This window comes from Leopardus geoffroyi, chromosome A2 (genome assembly GCF_018350155.1).
Source record: "Leopardus geoffroyi isolate Oge1 chromosome A2, O.geoffroyi_Oge1_pat1.0, whole genome shotgun sequence".
NCBI lineage: Eukaryota > Metazoa > Chordata > Mammalia > Carnivora > Felidae > Leopardus > Leopardus geoffroyi.
The window spans coordinates 52,012,806-52,031,069 of record NC_059331.1 but is presented as its reverse complement, the minus strand read 5'-3'; the positions used below and the strand labels follow the sequence as shown (position 1 = coordinate 52,031,069).

The window sequence follows — 18,264 nt, the reverse complement described above, 5'->3', positions numbered from 1 at the left end:
CTTATTCTTGAGTGTTTATTGAGCACCCTTTGTGTGCAGTCATTGTTAGGCTTTTATTCACCCCAGGGTGCCCTCAAGAGTGAAACAAACAAGACCCCTGTCCTCATGGTACTGACACTCCAGTGGACAGGTGACCAAATAAATAGCATCAGAGCATAACAAGCATTGTGAATGGAACAAAGCGGGTGGCAGAGTGGCATTGGCCGGCAGTCCCCTGAGGAGGGGACATTTGACTGGAGGTCTCCATGGAGGAAGCAGCCAGCCATGCAGAGGTCCAGGGTTGGGGAAGAGTGAGGAGGACAGCAGGCTGGAGGGGTCTGCAAGGAGTAGTGACAAAGCTATTGGAGGGTTCTAGTGATGTGGTGCATATTTGGGAAACATTCCTCTGCAGCTGGGAGAGGGCTTGGGGGGCGGGGGTGCTGGGTCTGAATGGGGGATGGGCAAGGAGAATCCAGGGAAGACAGAGGTGGGGCTGCCCTGGCCCCGAACCTGACCTTCCAGCCTCCAGAGGGGAGTCCAGGATGATTGTTGATTGTGAGTTTCTCCCAGGGCAGCTATGGAGGCTTGGCCTGACCCAACAGGAATCCCAATAACTCTGACATCAGTGATAACAGTATGTAGGATTTACTCAGCACCTAGAGGGAACCAGCCCCTTATCCTCACCATCAACCTGTGACATATGTACTTTTATTATCCCCATGTTACAGAAAAAGATACCAAGGCACAGAGTGGTTAAGTAAAATGCCCATAGTCATCCAGTGAGTAAGTAGCAAGGTAGGGATTTGAACCGAGTCAGTCTGACTCCACACGAGGCCCTCAATCCATGTTGGTGGAATGAATTAATAACGGTAATAGCAATCACTTTTTATAATAAGGTAGGCACGACCACTATCCCCATTTTACAAAATGAGAAACTGAAGGACAGAGTGTTGTATCACTTACCCTAGCTGGGATTCAAACCTGGGAGGTCTGACAGAATTTCCATGTCAGAGCAATGTATGAGGCTATCGTCACTAACCCCAGTTTACAAAGCAACTCATGCCTCCTTCAGATGTGGACAGTAATTCCCATCTGCTGGCAGTGCTGAGGGCAGGGACAACACATGGGAAAGTGCCCCATAAGAGGTGAAAACCTATGCAAATGAGGGTTCGAGAGTACTTCAGGATTTTTCAACACCTTATCCTTGTAGGGAGTTGGGACATTTCCTTCCATCCTGTTTTCCTCAAGGGGAGAATGGAGACAAACCTGGGCCCTCCCCGTGGCCAGACTGCCCCAGGGTCTGAAATACAGGCCACAGATCAAAAAAAAAAAAAAAAAAAATGCACCCAAACCTCTAAAAGCAGCTTGTGAACTCTGGGAAGCTCTTTCCACACGGGTTCTGTCTGGGGAGGTGACATGGCTCCTGGCTGCCTGGCCCACCTCCACTAGTTTCAGGTCCCAGCTATGCAATCTTGGGCAAGTTGTTGACATACTCTCCCAACTCAGTTTTATATTCTTTAAAATGGGAGCAAGAAGGGGCGCCTGGGTGGCTCAGTCAGTTAAGCGTCCGACTTCAACTCAGGTCATGATCTCATGGTTTGTGAGTTTGAGCCCTGCATTGGGCTCTGTGCTGACAGCTCAGATCCGGGAGCTTCTTCAGATTCTGTGTCTCTCTCTCTCTCTCTCTCTCTCTCTCTCTCTCTGCCCCTCCCCTGCTCGCACTCTGTGTCTCTCTCTCAAAAATAAATAAACGTTAAAAAATAATAATTTAAAATGGGAGTAAGAAGCCATATTGGAAAGATTAAGTGGGGGAGGAAATCTGAAGTGTCCAGCACTGCTTGGGATATTAACAGTGCTCAGCAGGTTTCTGTTCTCCTGGTGGTCTCCAGTGAGAACAGGTGCCTCAAATGGTGAGGACCCCAGGCCCCTTTCTTCTGGGACCATGTCAGACTCTCAACTGCACAAGCCCTGGGAACAGAAAGTTTGCTCTCTGTAGTAGTTTACCAGGGCTGCCGTTAACAACCCCAGTTTGCACCACAAACTGAGTAGCTTGAAGACACAGATACTTATTGTCTCACATTCTGGAAGCTGGAAGTCTGACACCAAGGTATCAGCTGGGTTGATTCCTTCCAAGCCCCATGAAGGAGGATCTGTTCCTAGCTCCTGGTGGTTTAGTGGCAATCTTTGGCATTCCTTGGCTTGTGGGTGCATTACCCTGATCCTCCCCCCACCGACCTTTCGTATCATCTTCTATGCTTTTGTGTGTTTCCAGATTTCTCCTGTTGATAAGGACACCAGTCATGTTGGATCAGAGCCCACCCTAATGACCTCATCTTAACTTGCTTGCCTCCATAAAGATCCTGTTTCCAAATAAGGTCACATTCACAGTTACTGGGAGTTAGAACTCCAAAGTACCTCTGAGAGGAAAGGCCCAATTCAACCCATAACGCTATCATCATTGTTTGAGGTGGATTCTGGAAGGGCCGTCAGTGCATTCATGACATTTCTTAAATAGACTCAAAGAATATTTTACATCGTTTTCCAAAAGGGCAACATCCTTCTCAAAATCACTGACTCCTCAGCTTGCAGGAGCTTCCCATTAACTCTTGGCCTTAACAAACCTTAGCGTGGGTCTCCTGGGCCAGCCATCATCTAACATGAAGAGCAAGCAGACTTGAACCCAAGCTTTCTGTCAGCTCTGACTGTGCTGAACTCAGGGAACTCGGGAAGCCAGAGTCCTAGCCTTCGAGGCGGTCACAGGGGAGGGCCACGGGACAGGCAGGCATGCAGCTGGCTGCTATTATTGGACAGGTACGTGCCGGGGGCCAGAGGGCCTTTCCTAGCCATGATCTTCAGCGGGGAGGGAAAAGGCTTCTTTCCCGGACTGTTTCTTGTCTTTGTCTCCTTGAAGGGAAAATGCCCTTCCTGAGTGCTCTGAGAGCACCAAGAAACCCCACTAGCTCTTCATGCAATCAGATGACTAATCAGTCACTCACCTTTCATTCTGGGATGAGACCCGCTCCTGAGTCTGTGTTACACAGGAAGTCCCAAGTGCAGAGGCACCCAAGCCCACCACCCCGTGGCATCCCCAGCTCGCCCAGGGTCCCTGAAGACGTCAGAGGTCAGTGGTAGACCCCCCCACCCCCTTCTTGACAGATCCTCATCTTTAAAATCAGCTCTCCCACCCCAAATATCGCTTGAATGGAGAGCCGACAATCTACATTTCTGATGCCACAGTGACAACTGGGGAGGATATGCTCTGATCTGGTTGGAGTGGGCCCGACTGGGCACAAGCATGCCTCGGTGTTGGGTTTAAATCCCAATGTCGCCAGTCCAAGCTCTGTGATTCTAGGCAAATCTTGCCACGTTTCCAGTCTCAGTTCCCTCATGTGCAAGGGGCGGGGCGGGGGTGGGGGGGGAGTTCCTACCACACAAGTGAGGGATGTCTGGAAAGGACCTCATGTGGTGCTGGGCAACCAGCCAGCATTCTCCGGCTTCTGTCTTCGGGCCTCAGCTTCCTCCCCTGCAGACAAAGTGTGGGACCAGGTGGGTTCTGGCCACAGCTCATATGGCTCTTGAGAGCAGTCTCCAGGGAGCCCAGCGACCGGCTGGGCAGAGAGAGCCCCCCATGCCCACAGGCCTGCTCTGCCAGGAGCTCACCGTGTGCCCTGGTACGATTGCCTCCTGCCCTGCATAGGCCTAGTGGTTCCGGGTGACAGTGGCGAGGTGTCAGGAGCCTCTGACTTAGTGCAGCCATCCAGAGGTCTGAGTTTGTGCCTCACCAGGTGCCATAAATTCTCTTCTTACCCTACACATCTGGAAGTCTCTGAGACCCACCCAGGGTTGCAGAGCCTGGAGCTGAGGCTGCCAAATCAGATGCTCCCCGCCCCATGTCCGGGTAACCAAGTCCTCTCCGACGCACTGGAGGCAAAAGCGTCTTCACAGGGACAGCCGTCAATACTTAGCATGTATTGGCCATGTATGTATAGGCCATGTCTCCTAGTTGGCCCCCGCCGATGCCTGTCAAGATGACTGTATTAATGGATCGGCTCACCCAGACTGCAGAGGGCAGGGCCTGGGGCCGGAGGCAGTCGGGGGAGGTAAATGTCCCAGAGACACTGTACTTCCAGAGAGGAGCTGAGTAGAAGTGCTTCACGGAAACCCCAGAGCACTAGTGGCGGGCTTGTGGGCACCCGTGTTCAGGAAAGCTGGGGATGGGCTGCGCTCAAGTCTGTCTTCCCGTGTACTTCCTGTTGCAGGGTAGGGTCTGCCCCCAGGCCTTGCCATGATGCTGCTGGGGTTTGCAGTGTCTCTGGGGGGTGTTCTGCGTATTGAACTGCACCCAAGTGAGGATGAAACAAAAACATTTGTAGGGGGTAGAGTGGGCGCGTGGTGTGGTGGAGAGGACACGAACTCTGGGTTCAAATCGGGTCCTGCTGGGCAAGTGGCCTCCCTTCTCTGGTCCTCGGTTGGCTCTCCTGGAAATAAACCAGCAGCCACATTGCAGGGGTGGTTGGGAGGATGGAAGGTGCCCTTGCAGGCCACATGCCCATTCTGCCAGCTGGTCGTAAGGCAGGACTTGCCCCCTCTTCCTGGGCCCCTAGCATCATGTGGATAGGCCAGGTGTCCAACCTCTGATGGCAAGAGCAGAAGCCTCTGGGCCTCCTCTACATGCCCTCCTCTGGGCTGTTCCCTTCACTTGGTCTTTCTTCCATGGGTACTGGCAGTTGTGCTGGCAGAAGCCCTGTGCTCAGACTTGGAGAGACCAGATGGGGCCACTCATTGATGGGCCTCAGTTTTCCCCATCAGTACACTGGGCACAGCATCCCTTGCCTCAGGGGCTGCCTTGAGAGTTACTAAGGCAACCAATACACAAGGGCCTGAGAGGTAATTGCTCAAAACTGTTTCTGAATCCAATGGGATCAAAGGCTACTGGGGTCCCAGGTGTCACTGAGCTCCCTCAGGCCCGGGTCTCAGGTTTGGCCTGCCTGAGTCAGTAGGAGAAGTGAGAAGGGGTCTGCCTTCCCTCCACTGGGCCAAGAATAAATAAAATACGTTGGATCTTATTGTTAGAAGGAACTGAGGAACTCTTCAGCAACTTCACCCGATGATAGAAGCTTTCCCCTGATTCCTTGACTAGTAACTTTTAAATTTTTTCCTGGTTCCTTCCAGGGACAGGGGCCTCACTCCCTGTTATGTGGCAAAGAGCGGAGATGGCACACAGTTCATGCACTTCATGGTCAGGCATTTTATGCATTAAAAACCCTAGCACTCCTCACTCGGGGCATTGTTACTCTTCCTTTAGAAACAGTTGTAATGACAAAGAGTCACCCGAAGACCCTGCTCAAGTTTCACCTCCCCCAGAACCACCTGCAGTGTAACTCCGCCCCCACGAAAACAAATCACTCCATCTTCCTGGTCCCTGCCACTCTTCTGATACGCCTCTGTGGTTGAACCCATCACATGTGTTTTATTTGGTTGTTTTGTTACCTCTCTCCCACTAGATCCTAAATGCCCCACAGCAGGAGTGGAGCGGTGGAAGGAGTTTGCTGGGGTCTTAGACTCAAATAGGTCTGATTTTCATGCCCTATTTCCTTCTAGCCTTATGATCCAGAGGAGGTGATCTAACCCTCTCCGAGCACATGGATCAATGTCAACGTCTGTGTGATCCTCTCCTTCCCTGAGCACAGAGCGGAACTCCTGCTTCTCTCTGTATCCCTAGCACTGCCCCCCCCCACACACACACAGTAGGTGCTCAGAACTTGTTGAGTAAAGGAAGTGCAAGGAAGCCGCTGGATGGGGTAAATTATGAGGTCGCAGGGGAGGGAGTTTGCAACTGGAAGCAAATGCACTGCCATCGTGGAGCGCTCACAGCATTGAAGCCAAGAGCAGAGACAAGCCACTCAGAAAAATAGGACCCTCAAGCTTAAAACTTGCAGCGGTCTGGGGCTACTTAGTGAAGGGGCAGCAGAGGTAAACACGCCTGGGAGAGCCTCACATCCCCACCCAGGGATCACTCCATAAGAGCCGCCATCCCTGTGGTCTCCCTGCACTGGCGTAGTCCAGCAGACAAGCATTCATCGGTACCTGTGTGATTTAAACTGTATTTTAAGAAATAAAAATCTGGAAAGGAAAGGAAGATGCTACCTTGACTAAATAATATGTTTGCAGCATAGATGTTCTAGTATTTGTCAAACAGGAACTGTTGTGATTAGCACACTATCCATTCACTTAAAAGTGAAAAACAAAATAGGGGTGAGTTTCTCACACCTGAAAAGTTTAAAATAAAACAGAACGTCAACACACAAAGGGGAAGATTGTAAAAGCCAGGAAACCACTCTGTGGGAAGTGCTCTCTCTCCAGTCACGTTGCTCTGCCAGACGGGAAACAATGCACGGTTTCTTCCCGTGCTCTGTAAACAGAGAGAAAAGGATGGGCATGTTCTAAGGGAACAAGCAAGGGGTGTCGTGGGGCCGAGAGACAAGGTGGGTGGGGGACTCTGTCACCTCTCTTCCCTTTAGTCCAGAGAGGCTTCCTGGAGGAGGCGAGATCCGGGGTGTTTGGCCCAGGCCCTCCCCACCTCTCCCTGCCTGGCCTGTCCCCAGCGTTCACACTCACATGGCCCATTTCATTGGAAGCCTCCGTTCTTGGGTCCGGCCAGGTGGACACATGGTGGCTGCCCTTTCCTCATGGTCCCAGGGCCACTCTCTACCAGCCAGTCGTACAGGGAGTCCTCAGAACAAAAGGACTTCCAGGTAACCAGGACTGGAGCAGCCAGAGTCCCACTGATAGGATCAGAAGCCTCAAGTGAACGTGGCCCAGAAGGAAGCCGGGGGCACAGAAACACCCACCATCCATGCTGCCTTTGGCAGAGGCTACTATTTTGCCAAGCACACAGCACTGTGGAGGCCAGCCATGCTTCCCTGCCCCTCCCCACCCCCCTCCCCGATCACTGCTCCCAAGACCAGAAAGCTAGGCAGCCCCACTGGCACCTGGACTGGATCTGGTGGCCACCTTGCAGGGTGTAGCCACTCTGCGGTGGTTGTCCGTGCTGAAGCCGAGAGGTCGGAGTCGGGGGTTGTGTCTGTGGCCTGGGACTCATCGGGGACACCGGGGGATTCACCACCATCTCCAGCTCAGGTATGGGAGAATGGGTTCACGGGGCACTGCTCAAGGGCCTGGGTCTCCAGTGCAGGGGGAGCTGCTGAGATGGAAACAGCTTCGTCATGTAAGAGGGAGTACTTGTAAACCTTTGAGCCCTGGGCTAGGAGGCAGGCTGGAGGGTGAGGCCTGGTCTGGACAAGCCCTGTGCAGACTGACAAGGAGCCCCCCCTGGGGGACGGTCTCTGGCCTCACTCAGCTCTGCAGGCCCCCCTCCTCCGGAGGGCTGCTAAAGCATAGAAGAGCATGAGCTCCAGAGCCACATGGCCCAGGTTCAAACCCTGACACCTGTGTGACTGCACGCTTACCTCTGCCTCTCTGTGCCTCAGTTTCCCACCCTGTAAATGGAGGTGGTGCCAACGGTCCCTATTCCGTAAGGCCGTTGCTAAGGTCAGATGAGACCATAGAGACCTTAGCATAGGTAAGTGCTCTGGAGCTCAGAGCATCGTCCCTGCCCCCTGCTGCTCCCCAGACCCGGGACCAGCCTTCAGAGCTGCAGGGTCAGTGCTGGAAGGAAAGTCAGGAGACCCATTAGGCTGCTTGCTCATCTCATAGGTGTAGCCACAAAGGAGATGACCTAGACCCAGGGTTTGAATCCTGTGTCTGCAGACTTTGTAGCTGGGAAGCCTTAGGTCCTTGACCCTCTGAGCCCCATTTTTTTCATATGTGAAATGGAGACAATTACAGGACCGACTTCATGGGATACTTACAAGCATGAAATTATACTGCACACATAAAGGGCTTATTCTCTACCTCATACTTAAATTGGGAGCCATTATCACCACCATCACTGCCACCATTATCACTATTGTTGTTACTATAATAATAATAACAATAATAACTATTGTGTCTGTGGCCTGGGACTCATCAGGGACACAATTATTACTATTGTTATTATTGTTGTTGTTATTATTATTATTATTGGAAAAGGAGGCTCAGACAGGGAAGGGGACTTACCAGCAGTCATACAGAAAGTCAGAGAGCAAGACAAGACCCAGCCCTGGCCTCCCAACCTCCAGCCCCTGATTTCTGCTCACCTCACCATCTCAGAGGTGGCCATCTCAGAGGGCCAACCCTCTTTAGTCACCTCTCAGCACATCTTACCAAGAGCTTAGTTTGCAAGAGGTCACCCAAATGCATCTGAGAACCTGCCTTCCCTGACCTCATTGCTTCCAGACACAGATCTGGGGGTGCCCCGCAGTAAAAGCTGGCACCCCCCGAGAGGCTAGGTCAGCAGAGAGCCAGGCAGGAGGTTACCTTCTCCCCATGATTTCCACAGCATCCCTCCAAAAGCCCGCCAGCTTCCCCACTGTCCCCAGAATCTTTGGCCAGGGGGATGCTTGAGGGGGACAGGATGCAGCTTTGGGGGCAGATGTCTGAAAACTGCAGAACTTCTTATACCCCAAGGTGCTCCATAAGAAAGGGAAGAATTGGGACTCCAACTTCCAGCAAAGTTTCCTTGGACCTTGGGGACAGGTTTGGAAATCATCCTCAGTCATCTCAGTTCCATTAGCAGATGGACCACCTCTGGTGGGACACTTGTCCCTGTCTCTTTCACCTTCTGCCCATCAGAGTTTGGTCCTTCCCTGGCAGGGAGGAACAGAGACATAAGAGGAGGCATGGACACAGAGGAAGGAAAGGATTGGGTTTGCTTTAAGGGGAAAGATTAGTTATGTACCCATTTTAATAATGTAAATACTACCCAAGCAATAATAATAATTGTTCCTATTTCTTGAATACTTACTATGCACCAGGCACTGTGCTAAGAACTTTATGTACATTACCTCTCTAATCTTCACTACAGCCTTATCTGGTAGAAAATATCATTATACCCATTTTACAGATGAGTAAACTAGCAGAGGCTTATTTATATACCTTGTGGTGATTACAGATGCCAAGGAGATGATACAAAGGAATGAGCACTTCTGAGAAGAGTGTAATAGGGAGTGCTGGAGACTGGCAAGTTGGAGAGGGTCACTCAGGTTTTCTTTCTTTCTTTCTTTGTTTCTTTTCTGTTTTTTGTTTTTGTTTTTTTTTTTTTTTTTTTTTGGAGGCATGACATACATACATTGAAGTGGTAAAGTATGCTAATCTTAAATGTATCACTTGGTGATTTTTACATATATATTTATACATGTGTTACCATTACCCAAATCAAAACATGGAATAATTCTAGTATGCCAAGACATGCCTTCCGAGGCATTCTAATTTAATTATTATTTATTTTTTTTAATTCTGCAAAACTATCACAGCTAAGAGGAACCTAAGGAGACATGATGGCCAAATATAATGTGGGATCCTGGAGGGGGAAAAAAAGGGGGTTATAGATAAAAACTAAGGAAATTTGAATCAATTATGTACTTTAGTTAATATTAACATATCAATATTTATTCATTAATTGTGAAAATGTACCATACTAGTATAAGCTCTTAATACTAGGACAACTACCTGGTAGTTGTAAATTTGTAAAATAAAAGTGTTCTTTTATTTTAGCCATTTTTTATTTGTAAATATAAAAGTGTTCTAAAACAAAAAGTTTACTTAAAAAAAAAAATCACTCAGGGGCGCCTGGGTGGCGCAGTCGGTTAAGCGTCCGACTTCAGCCAGGTCACGATCTCGCGGTCTGTGAGTTCGAGCCCCGCGTCGGGCTCTGGGCTGATGGCTCAGAGCCTGGAGCCTGTTTCCGATTCTGTGTCTCCCTCTCTCTCTGCCCCTCCCCCGTTCATGCTCTGTCTCTCTCTGTCCCAAAAATAAATAAACGTTGGAAAAAAAAAAAAATCACTCAGCAGATCCTCCAGCAAAATATGTTTGTAGGCTGGATCTGGCCTCTAAGCTGCCAGTTTGCAACATCCAGTGCTATAATGTCCCCATTTTACAGGTGGGGAAACCGAGGCCCAGAAAGGGGAAGCTCCCTGTGCAGGGCCCCCGTAGCATGTCAGTGGCAGAGCCAGAACCCAAAGATCAGTCAGTGCTCCAGCTGCAGAATAGGGTCTGTGAATCTCTGAGTGCCTTGCTGAGGCCTTGCCCTACAAGAAGCTGCAAGGGCCAGCCGGCTTCCCTCTGCTGCTTCCTCTTAAGCTCTCCAGGGCTGTCAGTTGGAAACCAGTTCTCCCACTGGCCTCAGCTCCAGAGGGAGTGGTCATGGGCAGTTCCTGTTCTGGGAGCAGGATGTCACCTGCCCACCCCAGCCAACCTCGATGCACCATATAGGTGTCCCCCATACCCAGCACAGGATCTGAGTTGAGTGTTGGATGGATAGGTGAGTGAAGAAATGGCGGGAAGAAGTAAGTGGCAAGGGTGGGTTCTTAGGGGTGTGTGGAGGGAGATAAAGGGGGCCAGGAGCACAGATTTTGCAGTCAGATTGGCTGGGTTGAACCTTGGTTCTGCTGCTTCCAGCCACATGACCTTGGACAAGTCAACCTCTCTGTGCCTCAATTTCTTCAACTTAAAATGGGGATAAGAGCAGTACCCGTGAGGGAGGGAAGTAATAAATATAGGAGAGGAGGGAAGAGAAATAGCGGAGAGGGGTGATGACTTAGTTTTCATATCGGGACATGGAAACTTAGACGAAGCCATACACTAACCCAGAAAAGGTGGCCACTAACCCAGAAAAGGTGGGTGAGTGGCATTATACAGCAGGTAGAGCACAGATTTGGGAACCAGTCTGCCAGGGTTCAAACTCCAAGTCTGTCACTTACTGGCCATGTAGCCTTAGGCAAGTGAGTTAACATCTTTGTGCCTCTGTCCTCATCTGTAAAATGGGTGTGGTAATTATCATACTTACTCCACGAGGTTTTATGAGAACGAAATAATTCATTGGTGTGTGTATAGCACTTAGGACTATACCTGGCATGTTTAAAATAACCCCTGGCATATAAGGAGTGTTTATTAAATAGAAGAAAGGTCTTATGCCAAAAGCCCAGTCTCTTCCCTGGAAGGGCCCCAACTTTCAGGAGAGATTGAGGTTCAGGCATTGTTAACTCACCTGCTGAATCCAGGTGAGAACCTGCCTTAATGAAGTCACATGGGGAGAGGGCTGAATTGGTGACCAGCTGCCCATCTCTGTGGCCTCACCTACCTCCAGCCAACCCCAGGATAGGCAGCACTTTTTTGAGCAATATTTTAAGAGAAGCCAGAAATCTGGATTCTTATGCAGTTTCCCAATTTTTAAACATTGGCACTTAGTTCAAATTTATTTTAAGCTCTTAGCAAAACAAACAAATTTATTTTAAGCTGGCTGCTCTCCCAAGTGGCTGGTTTGCAGCCTCTACCCCAGTCCAGTCCTGCCAGTTTGCTTTCTTTTACTTTTCTCCTGCATTTTAGAGGAAAGGAAACTGAGGCCCAGAGAGAAATGCTTGAACCTGTTGTGTCTGACCACTTAGTGCAGTCAACAGGCAACATGCTGGTTTCCCTCTCCTGGCTGCAAGCCACAGGGTTCCCCAGGTAATCAATCAGACTTTGGACCAGGTGAGGGAAGAGAGCTAAAAGGGGAATTTTCTCCAGGCCAGGGTTTCTTTTAGTAGCATATTTGAAATCTGATGTTTGTTAATTAAATACCATTTGCACCATGCATCAGGGGTGTAGCTGAGTGTGAAGCAAGAGCCACCTCCACTTCCAAAGCCATAGCAGAGACTTACAATGTATAAAGCTCCAGCTTCACTCTCGTCCCTGGCTTAGCAGGTAAGGGCCTGGGATTCCCGGGGGTTCCTGAATCTTACCATTTGCCACTCCGTGGTGACTAAGGGAGGAGCTCTGTTGTAAAGAAGTCACTACGTGATAGCTAGAGGGCTTGAGGAAAAAAAAGAGGGGAGTCATGTTCTGGAGAGAAGTTTTAGAGGAGTATTTTTGGGGAAGAGAGTTAATTTACAGGCTTGTCACACTCTGAACTTGAGTTATCTTTTCTTTCTTACTGAAAAAGTTCTCTTTGGCTCCCATGTATTTAACCAGACTGTACCGCCATTTCCTCATCTGTAAAATGGGGATAAATATTGTACTCACTTCCTGCAGCTGGTGATGAGGGTGAAATGAGACAGCATGTGCAGAGGATTAAACAATAAAAATCAGCCATTGTTAATCATTGTCAGCAGCGGCCAGCCTGCCTGTGTGTACAGGAGTAGCCTGAGAACCTTTCACCCTTGGCCTTTCTGTACTCGGTCTGCATGATTGTGTGGAGAGTTCGCTTTGTGTGGAGAGCTAACGCATCTAGTAGCTGTGGAGGAGTTCTTGTGGGTCCGGTTCTGTGCTTGACTCTTCCACCTATTTTCTCTTCCTTAACCTTCAGAGTAACTCTGGGAAGCCAACACCATCATCATCTTTGCAGATGAAGAACCTGAGGCTCTGGGAGGGAACATGACTTATCCAAGGTCACCCCCAGGTAGGGACGCAACCTTGAGCGAGTCCCAGTACCATCCTGAGCCTTCAGCTTCCTCATTTGTAAAAGGAGGTTCAGGACACCCATCTCAGTGCTGCTGTGGGGATCTATGAGGTAATACTTGGAAAGTGCACTGTCAGCTGTAAACCCCAGCCAAAGGGACAGCATCAATGTGAGTCTTGCAGAGGCCTGCTCCCATTTGGGGCTCAGTGCATTTTGGCAGTAGGAGCCATGAAGGAAAGTTATTTCGAGTGTCTTTTTTCTTGGGTGCTTTCCAAAATGTATCTCCTCCCTCCAGCTAACAAGTGCAAAGCCGGTTTCAGCAGAGGCTCTGCTCAAAGCAAGTCACTTCCAGTGGAATGACCTGGAAGATAGAAAGGAAATGGGCATGATGGTCACAGGGGAGACAGGATCACAGAGAAAGCCTCAGGCTGTGGAGGCAGATAGATATGTGATCAAATCCTGGCTCTTCCACTTCCTAACTGTGTGACTCTGAGCCAGCTAGTTAACCTCTCTGAGCCTCACATAGAGAATTGTTATGATGAAGGGAATAAGCAAAGCAGCTGAGAAGCAAAGCATGGGTATCCCACAAACAACCAATGAGACTAGTTCCCAAGTCCGAGGCTGGGGCTGCAGACATTGCTGGGGGTAGAGAATAGGATAGAAACCAGTCAAGGGTTCGGGGAGAAGGGGTCCAGGGTAGAAGGGTCAGCTGCTGAACTGGGGAAGGGAAGACTTTTCAAGTAAGGCTTAGCAGTACACGTACACTGGAAAGGAAGACTGGTCACATAGGGCTTAGCAGTACACGTACACGGGATCATGAGCCCCTAGAGGACAGGCATTATGTCCTTTTCATCTCGGTGGCCTGGTTCATAGCAGGTACACAGAATACATTTAAAAACCTGAGTTTAACATCTACTTTCCTTTCTGCCCCCTGCCCACCCATTTAGTCCTCCTTTCTTTTAATCTCCAACCCCACCAGCACACCTCTGTAAAGTGTGAAAGAACACAGACTCTGGTATCTGACAGACTTAGATTCAAGTCCAAACTCTGCGCATTCTGGCTGGGTGGCATTGGGCAGGTAACCTCCCAATGTTTGCTATAAATGGGCTAATACTGCCTCCCTAGCAGAGTTATTGTAGGAGTTAGAGATGATGCGTGTGAAAGCACGTAGCATGGTCCCTGACACATAGTAGGCATTCTGAAGGTGGTGTCAGGAAGTGCGCTTGCTCCTTACCTGTGTGGCCCATGGCTACCTCCGACTTCTCTGCTCACACACAGACCAAATTCCCTAAGGCACTCACTATTTGTCTTTATATCCCAGACAACACAAGCACCCGGGCTATAAACATCTATGCAGTATTACCTCTTTTCCCACTGTCACTTTACATGATTTCCACACTGCTCCTATATTGACTGGCCATGGTAGGGCTAACGATGTCCGCAAAACACCTCAAAAAAGAGTATCCACGGGCAGCTCAGTGATCAAGAACAAACTGTCCTCAAGGATTAAAACACCCATCCATAATCACTAAACCACCCTCTGGCTGTGGGTTTATTAGTGTCTGTGAAAGTTCTCAGGTTGAAAGTTTATGAATGAAAGGCTTCCTGGTCCCAGTTCCCAGGTCTTATTCTTGAAGATGGCCTATAAATTCGGCACCATTGCTGGACTGCTTATTTATGGGTGTTTCTCTGGAAACACAGAGGTGCGGCTGAATCCCCAAAAGGTGGGACTGGCTCTGCTTCCCTGTGAAAACATCTGGGGACAGGTGCAGAGCTTAGAAGGAAACCCACTAAGCTCAGGCCTGTAGGGGCTGGGGGTCCATAGAGAGGCAATCTGCCCATTTGGGATGAGTGTGCCCTTGAAGTCCAGCTGGCAAGGGGCTCGGGCCAGAGCTTGCCTATGTCTGGCTAATGACCCCTTACCTGCGTGAGGTGCAGGCCCTGTTTCGGGAGCCTCCTCCTCAGAACTGAGAGCGGGGTTCGCCCTGCTACTAGCTGGGAAAATGCTGCTTTAATGCCTGACACTATTGGAGGAGCTCCACAACACCTGCAAGGGCCCTGGAGAGCTTATCTGCAGCAATTCAGCCTCAGTGCCTGGCTCCGAAGCCGTGGTGATATGTCTCCTGCAGAAGTCACGTAGTTTGGTCCAATACAAGTCAAAATGTCAAGGCACAGTCTCTAAGCTCGCGCTTTTGCCCTTGCCCAGCCCCCTTCTCCCACTCTGCATTTATTTAGGATGTCTCTCTACCCACCTGCCATGGGAAGCAGATGGTTCTCCCATCCTCCATTACCTGGCAGGACTGGGAGTCTGAGCTTCAAACTAGCCCCCACCCCACCCCACCTCCACCCCTTATTGCCTGCTCCCGTGCTGGCTCCCACACCCAGCCTCTCCCTCTGGGCCCCTGAGCTAATTACAGGCTTCCCTAAATCATTGGAAGGAAAAGCTAATTAAATCAGGGTCGGCCATCAATTTTCTGGCTAAGGACAGGCAGCCCGACACCTTTCTTCCACTCCAGGATCCTGAAACCACGACTTGAAGTTTTGAGTTTGAGAACAGGGTTTTATCTCTTGGGACTGATTTTAGGAAGAGCAGCAAGATGGGACATTTCCTCAACTGCTCCTTTGCACCATGCAGAGTAAACCCCCGAGAGTATTAGTTCTCCTGTCCCTCTTGGAATCCCTGTTGGCTACTATAAACACTCGTGGGACTCATTCAACCTAAAACCTGTAGGTGAATAAAATTTATTGTATGTTTTCCCCCTTTGAGAGGCAAGGACCAAAGAAGTCAGAAGTGGGTGGGGCTGGAGGCGTGGCAACCGAGGGCTCCCTTTCCATGGCCCGCCCTCTCACTTGCCACCAGATACCAGCCTGCTCTTCCTTTTTTCCCCAGAAAAAAAGGACTCAGAGTCCCCCAGTATAAAGAGAGGTGCTGTGACAGAAGTCCCAGCTGTGATTCTCAGCCCCTTCCTGCTTTGTTCCCTCATGAGCCCTGTCCTCACCAACTTCCTCGGAGGGGGAAATGCCTGAGGCCATTATGTGGCTGCCCTAGCCACTCACTTTATTGCAGACAGGGGGTGATGTGCTCAACTAAGTAAGGAGATCCCAAAGGCAGGGAACAAATGGGGGGCAAGTCCACTGTATGGATGAGGACCCACTCTCTGAGCCAAGTCTGAAGTCCACTCTGAATCCCAGCTAGCCGTGTAGCCTCAGACAGGTTACCTAACTTTTCTGTGCCTCAGTTTCTTCCCCTGCGACACGGGCATGATAATAATAGTCTGTCCCTCATAGGGTTGTTATGAGAATTAAATGGGTTGGTATGTGTCCAGAGCTTAGAATATGGCCCAGTCTATAATGGGCAGTCCACAAGCATTCGTCATTCCTGGTATTTCAGAACCAGGATCTCACTGACTCCTCACCACAGCCAGCCCAACCTGGTGGTCTGATGCCTCTCATCTTATGGATGAGGTATGCGGAGGAGAAGCTACTTGGCCGCTGTCACTCAGAATGAAACCCTTACTCCACTCCTCTCTCAAAGAAGAGAGTCTGACAATGTCTGTCAGGACAAGCAAGACTCAGGGCAGGGCGGGGGTGGCTAAGAAGGCCCAGGCCTCCCTCAGAGGCTCAAGCAGAGTCGGGAGGTGGCTATAAATATGAGAGGCGAGGGGCTTTCTAACTAGGCCAGGAATGTGTGTTAGTCATTGAGGTCAGAGCGGGCCGCAGAAGCTCTTGGCTGGGAAAGGAGTATATCCAGGACTGAGCTCTCCCGGGCTCAGGGGAAGCCAGAGAGCTGAGGCCGAGAAGGAGGCGATGAGCAGTGCTCAGCTAGGGGCATGCTGGCACCCCAAGATGTGGCCATAGGGGTGGGGGCCCACCCCCAGGAATGTCCTCCTGCCCCTTCTCATCGCTGAGAAGTCCTACTGCAACCCAGATCAGATCAGCCACCTACAACCACCCGCAGGCTGAGGCCAAGCTGTGTTTCCCAAAGGGCACACTCAGGCCACCATTCTGGGGAGTGAACAAGTGTGTCCTTTCTATTTTAATAGCCGTGCACTTATTTTAACATGCTAGGAGAAAAATACAACTGGCAAAGCAAATCCATGATCTCGTGGCTGTATATGCTTAAGATAATACCAAGTAGGTGTATACTTTTTTTTAAGAGAGAGTTGATTTTTTTTTTTTTAAATATATACTCATGGAATTGGCAACCACCATTACTAAGTTCTGGGGGATTCTGGCCCACGGGCAAAATGCTAATTTCCTTGCTGTGGGGTTCTAGTTGCCTTCTGTGTCTCCCACCCCACTCCCCAGCCCCACCTTCCCAGCATCCCTGCCCTTGCGCCTGACCCCTGCCCCACTCTTGCTGTGCCCACCGCCTGGAATGCTTTTCCCCTTCACCTTTCCACTGGCAAGGACCAGGTGAAGTGAGCTCCTCACTGGTGCCTCCATGGGGCCATACGGAGGCATCCTCCTCCAGGCTGCCCCAGGCCCTCGTCCCTCCACTGCCACTCCCCACACTGCATGAGAGTCATCATAGCTGGGACCATGGCTCCCTCGGTAATGGGGAAAGTGAGCTCTGGGTGTGTCAGTCTTCCTGCCTGCTGTTCCCAGCTCAGTACCTGGTGCCAAGCACATGCCCAGACAGCAGACACCCGGTCACTTTCTGGAGCCATCACTGCCTGGTGTCAGCTGGACTCATGCAACCTCACCTTTGGGGCTCTGTCCCCTCCCTCCTCTGTCAGATGGGGATGCCAAGTTTCCTTGCCCCGGGTGGGTGTGTAGAGTCAGTGAGTTTACTCCACCTAAAGGCATGTGCCTGGCACGTCATCAGCACCCCACAAATACTGGCTCTGATCACAGGAATCCTCAATGCTATTATCACTAACAGGGGCCGGTAGATATTCAGTGAGTCCACGGTGGTGCAGAGTGGAGGGCAGGGAGATCAGACTAGAGCGCCTCTGCATTTAGGGTCAGGAGACCGTTCTCAGCACCTACCTTCTCCACCCCTCTCATTTTGAATACAGGGAAACTGAGGCCCATGTCACACCCCTGGAACCAGGGCCTAGGACTCCCGCCCTTTAATCTACAGTTGTTCCCCCATGTCCTCCCCAGGCTGGTAGAAGAGGTGACAGTCCAGAACTCACCCTCCCAGAGAGACAGGCAGACCTCCCTGAGCTTCCCCCATGTCCTTGGCATGGGCCAGCGAGACCTGGTGAAGAATTCCAGGGGCTGTGGCCGGCAGGAAAGTTCTCACTTCCCCAAGTCAGTGAATCAAAAGCTTCATTCTTTGTAGATTCCTCCAATAGGTAGGAGCAGACATGACCTTTGTCATTTGTTATTTTTAGCCGCGCAGGCAAGGAATGATAAAAACCTGTATGAGAGCTGACTATAAATAACACGGCTGTGGCATTCAACACACGCACATGCACATGCACACACACATATCTAAAACCTGGAGATCTAAACAAGCATTGCCCTTCAAAGTAGAATAACAGCGTTAGCATGGCACTTCATAGTCAGTGAGCCCATTTCACAAAAGCTATTGCTTGGGATCACCACGCAGTTCCCTGGGGGAGACATTTTTATTGTCCCCATTCTTCAGATGAGAAAATAAGGAATGAGACTGGCCAGTGAAGCCAGTGGCTCAGCGCCTGACTGATGGCGGGGCCCTGACATCTATCACTGTCCCTGTTGTAGAGTCTCTGGGAGAGAAGCAGCTTGCCCAAGGCTTCGGGGAAAAAGGAGCAGGACCA

At 50.3% G+C, this 18,264-nt stretch overlaps 1 protein-coding gene and 1 long non-coding RNA gene across 20 annotated transcripts in view; one reads left to right on the top strand and one right to left on the bottom strand.

Moving 5' to 3' along the window:
- The window catches only part of ATP2B2 (ATPase plasma membrane Ca2+ transporting 2), a 424,560-nt gene that overhangs the window by 219,598 nt on the left and 186,698 nt on the right, over positions 1 to 18,264 (top strand). The window contains exon 4 of one of the 18 annotated variants that reach the window (XM_045493787.1): positions 12,422 to 12,514. The exons of the other annotated variants lie outside the window; for them this stretch is intronic. The gene's annotated coding sequence lies outside the window, so the exon portion shown is untranslated. The remainder of the gene's footprint in view (positions 1 to 12,421; positions 12,515 to 18,264) is intronic. 18 annotated transcript variants of the gene reach the window in all.
- Positions 6,064 to 17,953, bottom strand: LOC123605975. Of its 2 annotated transcripts, none has more exons than XR_006716032.1 (3): positions 17,656 to 17,953; positions 6,972 to 7,183; positions 6,064 to 6,391 (listed from the first exon to the last, which is right to left on the bottom strand). It is a non-coding gene; the product is annotated as an uncharacterized LOC123605975 (long non-coding RNA). The 2 variants fall into 2 exon arrangements; XR_006716031.1 differs by having other exon boundaries at positions 6,972 to 7,180; positions 17,656 to 17,950.